Source organism: Sphaerodactylus townsendi, linkage group LG10 (assembly GCF_021028975.2).
Source record: "Sphaerodactylus townsendi isolate TG3544 linkage group LG10, MPM_Stown_v2.3, whole genome shotgun sequence".
In the NCBI taxonomy this organism is placed as follows: domain Eukaryota; kingdom Metazoa; phylum Chordata; class Lepidosauria; order Squamata; family Sphaerodactylidae; genus Sphaerodactylus; species Sphaerodactylus townsendi.
Window position 1 is genome coordinate 25,589,867 of NC_059434.1, and position 9,410 is coordinate 25,599,276.

Sequence of the window (9,410 nt, forward strand, 5' to 3'; positions counted from 1 at the left end):
GTGTGTGTGTGTGTGTGTGTGTGTGTGAGAAAGAGAGAGAGAGAGAGAGAGATGGCATGCAATCACCCACTTACTGTATCTTTTATCATTCCAGTTATACTGTTGAGATCCTCGGTTTACTAAGTCTCATTAGAGCACATGACCATATCACAGATCTGAGGAAAAACTTCTGAATACTTTGGAGCAACTTTATTATCAAGAAAATTAGACCAAAAGCTTCCAGATTTGCCTCACTGAGATGGCATTGAAGGTAGAAATGGTCAATCTTACTTCTCTAAATACTTTGCCTGTGTGTACAAAAAAGAAGCAAAGAGCCCCCCTCCCGAATCTGGCTCAGCCTCCACTGGCATAAAGTTCAGATTTCATTGCTGCTCTCTTCTCAGCAGTTTTTGCTCTATACGTGTGATTTTGACTAAAACCCACACTGAAGCTGGAAGAGGCTTTTACTAAATGGAATTATACCAACCTTTCCCTAGTTACTTTCCCTAGTAAAAGCAGACTGATGTTTTGGGAAGGGAGGGGGCTCAAAGAACCAGGCCCAGATTGTCTGAAAAGTATTTCCTGCTGCTGAGAAAGTAGACATGAGAGAGAGAGAGAGAGAGAGAGAGAGACTGGGGCGAGGAGAAAACAGACTGAGACCCCGACACAGTGGACTCTTGAGAAAACACCGATTAGGAATATTTAAGACACTATTTCCCAAATCCTCTCATTGCTGAGATTTAAGAATGCACATACACATGTACCCCAGTATGAATTTAATTACGAAAGAGATGTACACAACTCTAAAATGAACAAATAGCAAAGAAAAATGTTTTCAATTAATATTTTGCAGTTTGAAAAGCAGTTTTTCTCTAGTGTATTGAGCAAATAACTAGCACAGCAATGCTGGAGACAGAAAGAGGGAGACGAGAAATGGACTGAGAATATAGATACAATTTATGCAAATAAGTGGTAAAGATGAAACGCTACCAGGAATTGCTTAGCCAATGAGAACTGCCACTGTACAGAAAGGCAACGGCAATCTATACGGAACATGTTACCTTTAAGGAGAATTCTCCAGAGTTGCAGATCAAGGATTGTAAGAGGACCGACTCCATCTTGCTCATATTAGAATTCTGCTGACAGGAACCACTCTTTCACAATCTGACAGGGTGCCTGTCTGGAGCAGCCCACAGCATCCACATCCTCCAAATTGTAAAGATTTGGTGAAACTATCTGCTGTTTATCTTTTCTGCTTTTTTCTGCCGTCTCTGAATGATTTCCTCCTCGTTGCTCCAGCCTGGGAACTTGGATCGCCATTTGGTTTTGATTAAAACCAGACGGACAGCTCCGTAAAAACTAAAGAGTAAGCTAATGGAAAGCACCGGTGTGGCTTTAATTAGAGCATCAATTAATAATAAATGTTAACTATTCATATAACAAATGCTACTAGAGTCCTCGTAGTCATTTTAAAGAAGAAATTATGTCGAAAGGATTTACGGTTGTGTACTAATATACCTGTTTGGGTTTTTGTTGTTTTTACTCTAAAGGGGGAAATTCTCTTAACCAATGCCAAACAGAATGACAGAGCTCCATTTTCTAATTTGCTTTAAATGTAGAAATGCTGATGCTGAGTTTTATTAACTTGTTTCTGTGTTGAGGCCACAAAGGACCTCTGTTAGTTCATTTATTGCTTAATGAAAATCATTGTCCAAGGTAAAAAAGACTCACAGTTTTATCAGAGCTATATAAATTGTTTGACTTCCAATGGAATTTAAGAATGTTGGGTTGGATCCCATGCTAAATGTCTTCTAGTGGAACGTAAGGTAATTTTTGCTGATTTCCTCTGCTTTAAGGCAGGCTTCAGTAGTTAGTCTTTATTACAGCCCACAGACCATTTAGAAGCAGAGTAAAAACAGAGGCTGATTCCGCATGGGCCAAAAACAGCGGTGTGAAAACGGTGTGAAAACAGTATAAATCCTTTTACCCTGTTTTAAACCTCTTTACACCATTTTCACACCGTTTTCACACTGCTGTTTTTGGCCCATGCGGAATCAGCCAGAGAAAATACTAATATAAAAATAATTATCTGTGTAAATTTCTCTCCATACATCACTTATCCTAACAATTAAAAGATTAGAATCTGGATCAACTATGCACTGGTCATTGTCTCCACCTGTATTTTCATTGCAGAACACAAAAACATCACCCCAACTACAGTAGTTCCTTCGTCAACCTCTGCCAATAAGATTTTGAGGCAGACCTGTGATTTGTCCCTCTTGCTGTTCCTTTCTTCCCCAGAAGTATCATTTTGGAGATCATTCCAGGCTGCTCTGGAAAGAGATAGAGAGGTCCTGTTCTGCTGGTGGGAATGGTTTCTATTTGCAATCACATGAACTAGAGAATCTTTGGTGGTGTGCTCCGTCAAGATGTTTCTCAAGCTGCATCCCTATATTGATGAAGTTTTGCAGATGCCTTAACTGACCTCATCCCAGGATTTGAGTCTGGGGGATTCCAATATTACAAGCCCCCCCCCCCACTTTTTGGTGGGTCTACAGGCTTCAGAGCTGCCATGACAAAGATGGGGCTGTCCTAATGTAGTCCTGCCCAACACATTCATGCACTTGATTTGAACTGGCCAAGAAGAAGGGTAACTATTAGGGCAGCTTTCAATTACTTCATTATCATTGTGTAATTATTTACTGGTGAGGGCTGGAATAATACTTTGGGGCTTTTGTTTTCTCCCTGATAAAGACACAAAACAGCTTACATGGGCTCTTTCCTCTTCCATTCCATCCTCACAACAACCTCGCGAGACAGATTAAGCAGAGAAAGTTACTGGCCAGGATCCCCCACTCTTTCAAGGTAGAGTGGGGATTCAAACCTGTTTTTCCTAGTCCAACATTCTCCCAGTCCAACATTCAAACCACCACAACATGCTTTAACTAGTCTGCTAGTAAATCCATTGTACTAGCCTTGACATAACCTGCAATAAATTTGCTGCTAGATTTGTTCATGAAGGTATCAAATGCTAACAGACAGTAATTATTAAAAGTTACAGAGTGAATGGACATACTGGTTTGTGTGGCTTCCAGTTGCGGATTTTGCTGCCGTTCTAACCACCTAAAAGTCATCTCTTTAATAACATTATATAACACCAATCATATTAGGACACTTTTAGTGTATGTAGCAGAATATGTCAAACATGAGGCTAGTACTTTAATACTGAGTGGAAAAACAAGTATTTAACCTTTCAAACAATAGACACAGTGAGTTTGCAGATAGTGTTTCAAAAAAGCTGGTAACCCTGTGATCTACTCTTTTTGATATTCAGTTCCAGCATAAAAAGCCACATGATATTCATAACACACAGCATTATTCTATTAATCCTGGAGCTGGAGTATAAATCAGAAAACAGTAGATAATTTGTTCAACTTCTCTAAAAACATATTAAGTTATGGAAACTATTTTGCTTTTACAAAGGCAGATCTGACTTTCATTTTTTCAATTGGGGATTCCAAGGATGACCCATCCAAGAAAAAACTTGGGCCCTTTCCCCACTTACCCTTGTCGGAGGGTTGCTGCGTGCAATTCACAGCGCGCGCAATTCCTGGCGCGCCCCCCAGCTTCCCCACGACCCCGCGCTCCGTGCGGGGTCATCAAAAGGCGCCATTTGAAAAGGTGCCAGGAATTACGCGCGCTGAGGGGGCGTGAGAGAGGCAGCATCGGGGCGGCTGCGTTATCGCCGCCCCTGAAGTGGGGAGTGCAGCTGGACCCCGCGCTACTTTAGGAGAGTAACACGGGGCTTAAGGTAAGTGGGGAAAGGGCCTTGGATAATAGATGCTGGAGCAAATAAGATTTGCTCCCCATTCTCTCATGCCTTATCTTTCTCACTGAGGACTATGGCCCTGTATTTTATGAACTTAACAATCCCCTCTCAGTGTCGAATATTTTTCCACCGGCTATTGGCAGATATTTGAATATTCCTCATGAAGAAAGACTTTGCTGTTGCCAACTTAAAGATCCTGAAACTATTGTACACATCCTATTGCGCTACCAATTGCATGCTCAGCTGTGTTCTAAATTGACGTATGGCCTTCTGCAATGAAGACTGTAATAATGTTGTAAGTTGAGTTTCTTTTACCATGGATCGCTGTATATATGTACAATTTGAATTCGCCCTTGTTTTCTTTTTGCGGGCCTTGTGGCCGTAATAAACTAAACTTGAACTTGATCGCCTTCTGCAAGCCCCAACAAGATTGAACAACTGAAGTATTAAATCCCTTGTAGCTGATTATAATTCTGAGGCTACAGCAAAAGTTGTGGAATTTTTAGCAATTGTGTCTTCAAAAAGGGTTTTCAGGATAAGCGTGTTGTCCAGTAATTAATTAATTTTATGGTGATACAATTATTTTATCCTTTTTTGAATGCCAATAAAGGTTTTGATTGATTGATGACAATAAAACTGTTTCATCTATCCCTAGCAGATGTTTAAGAGCCACGGTTGTCAATCTAAGGTCTGACTAATAACTAAGGTAGGGGCAGGGGAGGGATACAGACCCAGAAGGACAATAGCAAGTTACCCAAAGGTTTAAGAACCATAAAACAAGTAGTAGTGTGGAATTAGCTTTCTGATGCCCCTTGATCCCAGGACCAAGAGCAACTACTCTGAGCTATGACAATAGTCTTAGCATGAACTGCCTGCAGTTTCCTCTTCTGCAGTCCTGGTGTGGCTGAATGAGGGGAACCAATTTCAGACACAGGACTTCTGCTTTCACCTTTGGGGGAATGACAAATATAAAATAAACACAATTTGTAAAACACCAATACATACCAACTTGGTAATATAGTATACCATCCAAAAATCTGTCAATCAGATAAATCCTGTTGATATGACTTTTTTTTCCAATTTAAACAGCTGACAGAGCAATCCTGAACAGGCCTGCTCAAAATCCTACTCAGTTCTGTTCAATGGGGCTTACTCCTAGGAACTGCACCTAGAACTTACTCCTAGGAACTGCACTTAGAACTCCGCCGTTATATACAAGCACTAACTTTCCTGGTCCAGCAATGGAAAATTGCCTTTGTGCAGAGGGGGCATCTGGTTTAGATCCAAAACTGTAAGGAGTATAGCAGCGACTTAATGACGCAATCTTTCATTCCAGCATAAACCTTTGTGGACCAGAGCCTACTTCTTCAGTTTGAATCAGTATTCTTAGCTGCTATTGAAAAATGGGTACAGTAGTGGAAAGTCTTTTCCTTTTGGAGTATCCTGACATTCATGACCACTTGCTCTAAACTGAGAAAACTGAGACTTGTTTACAGTGGTCCCTTCCACATTGCTGGGGTTAGGGGTGCAGTGCCGCCTGGGATCTGGAAAGTTGCACAAACAAATTTGGCCCTTCCAAAGTGTGGATTAAGGAGTGTTGGGCTGGCAAGGCAACTCTGCAGGATTGGCATGCAGGGTTGGCACGGTGCTTGACAATCTGCTTCCAAGTGGAAGCAAGCAGCAAGGCTGCAAGTTTTTCTGGTGGCTTGTGTGCTCGTGTTGGAGGCGGTATATTGGTGTCGTTGATGCTCTGGTAATGAAGAAATGAAGATTTGCCTTGCAGTTGTCCATTGTAGCTTTTAAGGTGACTTCTTTTATTCTGGAACCTCCATATGCAACCAGTTTGGTCATAGGGTGAACCATCCGTATGGGGCTTGACAGGTTTTTGAGAAGGTGGGCTGGGAGAACATTTGCCTCAGATTCAGTACCCAGCTTGAATTTTATGGGAATGATTAGGGTGGAGTAACATGACTCTGCATTTGCCATATGAGAAAGTGCATCCTTTTTGAGAAAGTGCATCCACATAAATAAGTTGGTCACAATCAAGTGTAGACAAGGGTTTGTGCTCTTCTCATTCATCTCTGCTGAGTGCTCTGCACACGGAAGGGGAATTATTCATTTCCCCCCATCTGTAGCATTGAGTCTGAAATACTGGGCGGAACCTTGGAGGGTGGGGTTTGCCACAATGAATGCGTATCTTTCCAGTGTGACTTTTGAGTGCTTTTGGTTTCTCTTGTGGCTGAGATGGCTGACACTCCTCTGAGTTTCTCTAAATGATTTCCTTCAGCACAGCTTGAACCATTTTCTCAGGACCTGGAATGGACATTATTTCTATTTGCATTTTGGCAGCTTGTGAGGCTCTGCAGATGTATATTGCTTTCTGCAGGTTTGGATCAGGCTCCCTGGGCAGTCATTCCTTCAGTCCTTTATCACTGGCACTGAAGACAATTCTTGTCTTGAATCATGTCTTTGTGATCTGAGAATTCACAGGTTTTTGCCTTCTTCAGTTCTATCACATATGAATCAATCTGTTTGTCTCCTAATTATGGCTGAGTCCAGAACTGATAGCACTCTAATGCAATATTTATTTTGGGTTTGCAATAATTCTTGAGTAGGGTTAAAGTCTAGGGGGGAATCATCTGCAGGGTCTTGTACCAAGATGTTGTATACTTTAAGGCCTCTACTCCAACTACATGTAGCAAAATGGCAACTTTAAAGACTGATGGTTTGGTGTCTGCTCCAGAGACTGTCAGACAGGGGCAGAGTGAGGGGAATCTGCACCCGGGATGCGCACGCCCTGCGCCCTTGCTGCAGCACCACCCTCCCCTGTCCTGCCCTGGAATGCCCCCAGAAAGCTCCAGAACACCCCCGCCATGTCCCGGCCATGCCCGTGGAAGCTACGCCACTGCTATCAGATACATGTAAAAATTCTGCTCCTCCAGTTTTCAGAAAGGTTCCAAGCACCGATGGGGTGGTGGTGGTGCACAGCCTTCCATGGGAAACAGAATGCAGTTTTCTGGTGAAGCTGCTTCACTTTCAGACTTGAGATTATATGCTTAAGTACTCACTACTCTGTGTCTATGATGCCTGCAAGTCTGTGTCGAGTTCTGACACCATGTAATACTTTTATGGAGGGAAAGGATTAGTTCTGGAGACAGTATTGGTTACGAACTGTATCTACTGGAACACAACAGCCCACTAACCAACCAGATCACAGCTAAGCCTTAGTAACTGTGACTCCTCCTCCAGTTATGATCACAAGACCTGATCTTCTCCATTCTAAAGAGATTCTGGGAGTTGTCCTTAAAGCAGCAACAACAGTATACCACAGTGGAGTCTGATGCTGACCCACAATCAGTCAAAACTGAGATATGGGAAGTTGCAATGTGGGAGGGACAACTATAGTCCACAAAAGAATGGTGGTCCATGTGGGACGTGGACATCCCCAGATTTCATGATGACTCCAGTTTGATTTGTAAGAAGAAGTTTCTTCTATGGTTCTTCCTCTCACTTTGATTAGCCCCTTTCTCACTATTTTAATGAAATTCATTGTATTTGTTGTGCATAAATGAGATAAAAAGCATATATGTGGAAAATGTGATAGTAATATCCTCCACCCCCCCCCCCCAAACCATGGGAATTTTTTCCCAATAAAAAGGAACATAGTCTGTTCATCATGTATGGAAATTTAATAAGATGGAAAAGTACAAATTTGTTCCTCCCTTAATATGGGTGAAGCCAATCTTCGCCCTGGACTGCCAGAAATGTGCATTTCCCTTCATCCTCAAGCTTTTTTTATTCTGCACGTCAAAAAACCTCCAAATATAATTTTGCCAATTTAATCAACCCTGTTCTTGAAACCCTACAACACCTTTTAGCCACAGTTACCTCCAGTAACAGAGACAAAGCATGTGATTAGAATAAGGTGCCTTAATGCAAGTTCATTCCACCAGCCCTCACAAGAGGTCATGAAGTTTCCTATCTATGTCTACAAGCCATATTGGATTTTAGCATGTTTAGCCTGATACACATTGCTAGAAATAAAAGCTTGCTTAATAATATGGTGCTTGGAAGGTACCGTATATACTCGTGTATAAGCCGACCCGTGTATAAGCCGAGGCACCTAATTTTACTGCCCAAACCTGGGAAAATTTATTGACTTGCGTATAAGCAGAGGGTGGGAAGCCGGGAGGCAGAGGGAGCTCCTTATTTGGGTAGTGACATCAGGGGGAGTCATTGCCCAATTGGTCAAACCCAGCTGGCAGGCAGAGGGAGCTCCTTATTTGGGCACTGACTTCCCCTGATGTCACTGCCCAAAAAGAAGCTCCCTTTGCCTCCTGGGGTTTGACGAAGCCCAGCCAGCCAGGGTGCCTCGGGGTTCCCCCTTCACCCTCAGAGGAGGGCAGCAACAAGGGCTTCCCAGCGGCATGCAGGTTGTCCCGGCCACCCTGCCCCCGGCCTCGTTGTGATTGCTAGAAAATGGTGTCTCGCGTATAAGCCGAGGGGGCTTTTCTCAGCCTTTAAACAGGACTGAAAAACTTGGCTTATACACGAGTATATACGGTATATATTTTTGCATACAGGTAAGAAAAGGTTGCATAAGAAACTATATTTCACATACAAATAACAGTCCCCCCCTTGAACAGGCAGCTCTCTACAATAAGATAAATGCTATGCACTTACAAATTTCTGCACTATTCCTCTCCTTCCTGAATCAAGTCCACCTTGGGATTGCTGTGGCTGAAAAAACTGGAAAACTTGATTTCTAATCTATTTGTGTAATCCAAAGCCTCAGCAAAAATAATGTAACAGGGACCGATGATTTAAGGATCCAGTCCTTGAAGTTGAGCACTGGAGCCAAAATAATGAGTTTCTTGGACTGTTACAGTGGTTGTGTTTGAATATTTTTCTAGCATATGCTGTATAAGAATTTTAAGATGAAATCTGATAGTATAACTCTTAGACTAGACTGGACTGTGTTAAAAATGTACTTTATTGATGCAAGATTTGCATGTTGCCGACCCATGATCCAATCAGTTGCTTTAATTTAGAGGCAACATTGTTAGTGAACTCGAGGCGGGCAGCGGGATGTGTTGGGTGATGTTTTCCCAGACTTGAACCAGGGGCTCTTCAGCCACTGATAAAGATAATCCACTAAGCAGTACAGTTGGGGAGGAGGTCTGTGTCTGTAGAAGAGAAGCTATTTTGCATGAAGAAAGTCCTGAAGGCAAACTGGTTTTAAAGAACCAGGTAGTAGGCGTTGTGAAAGACCCTGGAGAACTGCTGCCACTCAGAACAAACAATGCTGACCATGATAGATGAATAGTCTCACTCTGTGTAAGTACTGTATTAAAAACCGTGCATAAAAATACTTTGGTTACACATATAACATATATAACTTGACCTCCCCAATTTTAGTAAAATTGCCGTTGTATACATTGTATACATATATCTTTCCTTTACATACCTTCTCTCTCTCTCTCTCTCTCTCTCTCTCTCTCTCTCTCTCTCTCTCTCTCTATCTATCTATCTATCTATCTATCTATCTATCTATCTATCTATCTATCTATCTATCTATCTATCTATCTATCTATCTATCTAT

The 9,410-nt window shown here is 42.1% G+C and overlaps 1 protein-coding gene across 2 annotated transcripts in view; it reads right to left on the reverse strand.

The window, feature by feature from the left end:
- Positions 1–1,220, reverse strand: part of DLC1 (DLC1 Rho GTPase activating protein) — a 282,574-nt gene extending 281,354 nt beyond the window's left edge. Inside the window, exon 1 of one of the 2 annotated variants that reach the window (XM_048509074.1) lies at positions 1,041–1,220. The gene's annotated coding sequence lies outside the window, so the exon portion shown is untranslated. The remainder of the gene's footprint in view (positions 1–1,040) is intronic. The other variant, XM_048509075.1, reaches the window with a different exon arrangement.
- Positions 1,221–9,410: the final 8,190 nt, after the last annotated feature.